Here is a 5,034-nt window from a genome sequence, read left to right as displayed (position 1 = left end):
GCTCCAATATCGATTCATTAGTCACTGAAAAGCGTTGCGCAGCTCATTGTTTGCGACATAAGATGAAGTTATTATCATGATATTTCTTGTTGTATTTGTACTAAATATGAAATATTATTTCTCTTGTAGTAACCGTGACCATCTCCCATGTTAGTGAGCACGACGTTGTCCTAATGTTAAGTTTTAAAAACGTAAATGCTCAATTGCTCAACTGTGTGGCCTATTTTTTCTCGATATTGCATTCTTATGACCCGCAGCCTCTACGAAGCTTAAAAAGTGACCCGCAACCGTTTTGAGTTGGCGGGCCCTGCACTTTCTCCTGTATGGTTGAAAATTCTTTCCGGTGGAGTTGATGTTGCAGTCATCCCTACGAGTTCTCGAGCTTCGAGCAGCAGCCTTGAGATGAGGAAAACAATTTTCTCTTTTCCAGTAGCTCAAAACATCACAGTCCGTGCTCTCAACTAGGAATGGCGTGAACCTCTGAAAAGTTCAGGTTCGTGTGAACGCGAATCTTTTGGAAAGGTTCTGTGTGAATGCGAACGTGAAGCGCATGACGTCATTTTGATAATTCCAGTCTTACATTTCAGTGAAGTGATAGCGCAGGGGTGGGGAACTTTATTAGACACTCCTCCCTTTATGATAAATTTTTCAGTTTTCTGCTGCTTCACGCCTCCTTTCAGATGATTCCACGCCCCCAGTTTGAGAACCACTGTCATATAGTGACCGAAGAAATATGGAGATAATATATAAGTGGATCGTCCTCATCAGTAACCAGTTTGTGAATAAAATCACTCGTGGATCGAGCATTCGACATCAAAATCCATTCGCCTGCCGCACTATATAAAATTGGGATTATAAACCAAAACGCAATATTGGTATTTGATTATATAGTGAGGATGTGAAATTTATATATATATATTATTCAAAACAAACCAACCATTGATTCGAGGATATGGTACAATCGTCAGAAACATTGGCGAGATTTCAAAAGCTGCTGGTCAACCTCAATATAACCAATTTTCAAAACTAGGGATGAAAGTCGGTTGTCCCGATTCTTAGAGCAGGATGGTGATTTGACTCTGTGAGCAGTGATCTGTTTATAGATTTGCTGATTCTACTTTTGGTTCAACTCCAGGACAAACAAGACTGACAGCGTCATATACAATGTTAGCTTCAAATATGCTATGAATTTAAAAAATACAGAGAACTTTCGCGGGCCGCACAAAACAGTGTCGCGGGCAGTAGTTTACCCACCCCTGTGATAGCGTATATTATTGTACACGATACCTAGCAACCACTCGGGTCACATAATGCCACAATGGTGAAGTACATATTGACGTTTTAAACGTCGCCAAATGTCCGAAATGCGGCAATCAAATGATATAATAATCCCAGAAAATCGCTATCTTCCATCGAGTACTTCCAAGGGAATATAAGCTTGCGCCTTAACGATCTAGGCCAGAACAGACAATGTATCAGTGGCGGCTCGTGACAATATCGGGTGGTGGGGCAAGGGCTGCGAGCGACTTTTATCAACATGACGTCACAATGGCGTTTTCCAACGTAAAAAGTAACTTTATGATGGTCACATGAATTTCCCGACAACAGTGATTTTAACGTAGGTGCCGCGAGAGGTTTGCCGGTGAGCCGTGACTTGAAGTGTGGTAACAAATGTTTTATTCATTTTTTTTTAATCAAAGGATTATTTTACAAAATGTACGTGAACTAAGAATCGTCCCTATGTCACGAATCAATTATCAGGTCATCCTTAGTAGCATGCGTTATGATTTCATGGTAGAGTTAGAGATTACGCAAACCGATAGGCCCTAATTTTTCTAAGCCCGTCCGAAAGTGTTTCGTACACGATCCTTGATGTGTTACGACCACTGAGGTTACGACCAGGTGATAGGCAACCAAAGCGGAGGCACCCGGCGTACGATTGGATCAATGGACTGGACAACTTCTAGACCTCTAATTTTCGCTCTAAAGGCAACTGCGTAAACTACGTACGGAGCAAAGATTCAATACGATTCATGTTCGCACTTGACTTGACCTGACTAATTCCAATGACTAGAACTCGAGAGATTGCGTAAGCCTAACTGGAAAGGTCAACGAGTTCGGACACATACGCAATTGTTATCTCATAGATTGGGCCTGTCATATTGAATCCTGAACATCAATTTGAATGGTCTTTGAAGAACTAAGGACAGCAGCCTCAGAACTTCGTTCGTTGGAAAATATATTAATCAATAAATACATTAATGAAAGCCGTAAACTTAGTATACTGTTACTAGAAATCATCGAGAAGTAGCATACGCAATCTCATAACCCATTCCGGCATGGTACACTGTCAAAATCAATACAAACAGACGAACACCGAACTTTGAGTAAAATAGATCGAGGAATAGGCTGATCGAATGAATGATCAGCTGTTAGCCGACATCGAAAATGAAATAGATATCGCATTTGACAGGGGATTGTAAGCAAATGGTTTGAAGGCCACAATTTCACAGTGAAATGGACATTGGCGATTGGCGAACCTAAAATTATGTGAATATTTGAATGCAAACCGAGAATCTTAGTTAGCTGTTTCATGCAATCATCGAGATATACCATTGGAAATATCATCACTGATCTCGTTATGGAACACAGACTAGATTAGCACAGACCGACACCGGCTTTTGCGTGAGATCCGCAATGATATAGGTAGGCTATAAGTATCAGATCGGCGCGCATCTCTACCATACTCGACCTAGAAAACGAAATAACTGCCTCAATCATTGAGTGTCAACTTTAAGACTTGGCACCGCGTTCGATACTAAAATCAAGACATACCGTGCAAAAGCTCATAACAGATCTAGGTATGGAACATCGTTAAAATCAATAGAGACCAATAACGGCTTTTGCGTAAATCTGTTAGCGATAAATGAAGAGTCTGTGCTCACTCGACTTTGGAAACGAAATTACCACCCACATAGTTCAGTGACAAACTTAAAACTTGTTACAGCGGTCGATACTAACATTAAGACTTACCGTGCCAAATGTCATGACCGATCTCGGTATGGAACATCGTCAAAATTAATGGAGACCAATACCGGCTTTTGAGTAAAATCTGTTTGCTGTACAATGATAGATCAGCACACACTGAACTTCGGAAACGAAATTACTACCGTTATTTTTAAGTAGCAAGCCTGAAACTTGGAGCAGTGTTAAATACTACCTTCACGACATATCATACCAAGTTTCAAGAATTATCATGTTGCGAAACCCCGTCAAAATCGACCTATACCAGCAAATGTCGACTCAACGCATATTACGGTAACCGAGTTCAGATATAGATACGATTGTTACATCACACCTTAGGGGCAACCAGGCATATTTGCCCCGCTTGCTCGGCCATTTTACGAATAGGAGAGAGTAAATCACCGTTTCTTTATTGTGCGCGGCTTTGAGAGAATAGATAGTGAAAGCTTGTTATGAGCGCTACCGGGGCAAGCTCCGGCTAGGCATTCACAAAGCGAAGACACAGGAGAGAATTCGATTTTCGCAGAGACTTCGCTATGTATGGGCATTTGCAAGCGAAAGCACAAGAAGAACGCGGGTTTCGCTGTGATCTCGGTATATATTGATTGCTGTGCGTCTATAAATGGTTAAATTGTTATTGAACAGAATTTTAGGTGGGGCAATGCCCCAGTTGCTCTATAGGACGAGCCGCCACTGCAATGTATTCAGGGTCTGAGTATTGCTACGTTGATATTGAGCAAAGTGTAAAACGGGTTTCTATACTAGCTGCCGATATTATCCAATTAACAAGTTATATAGCAGTAGCCAACACCCCAATCGCACGGATTTGGGTTTATGATGCAATAAACATAAGAAGTCAAGATTGACCCCGTGCGCCTGCTAGATTTTTTACATCGGACAACGATATCAATTTAATTGATTGGTTGGTTGAATATACATCACTCGGTGACCACCTACATGCAGTGTATTTCGCTTTGATGTTGTGTGATTACGGGTCAAGCTCACAGCAGAGAGTCACTAAATGCTCACATAGCCTACGGAAATGCTGGATATTTCGACCAAACTTTTGAAACGAAGCAAGTAAAATTTTTGAGATTGTCAAGGTGCGTGCTCGTTTAGTGTTGATTTTTTTTATGCTGCCAGCGCCATGCAAAGAGTGGCCCGCAGTTGAAATACAATAAATTTCAACCAAAGATGTTATAATGAAGTGAAAAATTGTAATATATAAAAAGGTTCACAGTGGAGAACCTACCAAGGCTCGTTTGTGAACGTGAACCTCTAAATCTCTGAGGTTCACACACAAAACGCGAACGTGAACCTCACGTTCACACCACCCCTACTCTCAACCTCCGCTGCGAAATATTTTCCACTTCATCCTCTAATCTATTTTCATTGGTTAGATCTGAAGCAATCATTATATATTTTTATTGGTGTAGTAGAGGGCATGAAAGTGATCAAGCCTGTGTTAACAATATATTTCTCTTTGGTAATTTAGTGAAATTAGACAATATAGAACTATCTAGTTGTCTGTGTCTGATCTAAATTTTTAATGCGACGATGATTGTAACCATTAAAGGACGTGATGGGCTGTAGAATATACTCTGAACAATGAACTTGCGATTGCTCACTAGTCACTATATATGCCAAGGACAGTGTTCGCGTATTTTTTTGCAAATTTTACATTGAAAAGCGAGTTCAATAAATAAATGTATATGCATTCAAAATATTCAATATATTGCGTGCGTGAATATAGGCTGATTTTGCTTCGTGTATATTATGCCAGATCGCGAAATACTCGCACGTAAGACGTACCCAATTACGTACTGGGAGTAAAGATCATCTGTTATTCACAGATTGGCGTTTCCGTGGCTGACAGCTGTGATCTAGTTCATTAGAGGAACGATCGGCATATTCGAAGTTACAGACCAATTGGCGACCTGCTGTAGGACCTTCCACGGCTGTATATAATATTCGCTGACAACCTATCAGCCACTCAGGTACAATGAACTG

The sequence above is a fragment of the Botryllus schlosseri genome, chromosome 5 (assembly GCF_051294905.1).
Source record: "Botryllus schlosseri isolate E-star chromosome 5, Bs_hap1, whole genome shotgun sequence".
NCBI lineage: Eukaryota > Metazoa > Chordata > Ascidiacea > Stolidobranchia > Styelidae > Botryllus > Botryllus schlosseri.
The sequence above is the reverse complement of the archived record's forward strand: the minus strand, read 5'-3'. Positions refer to the sequence as shown.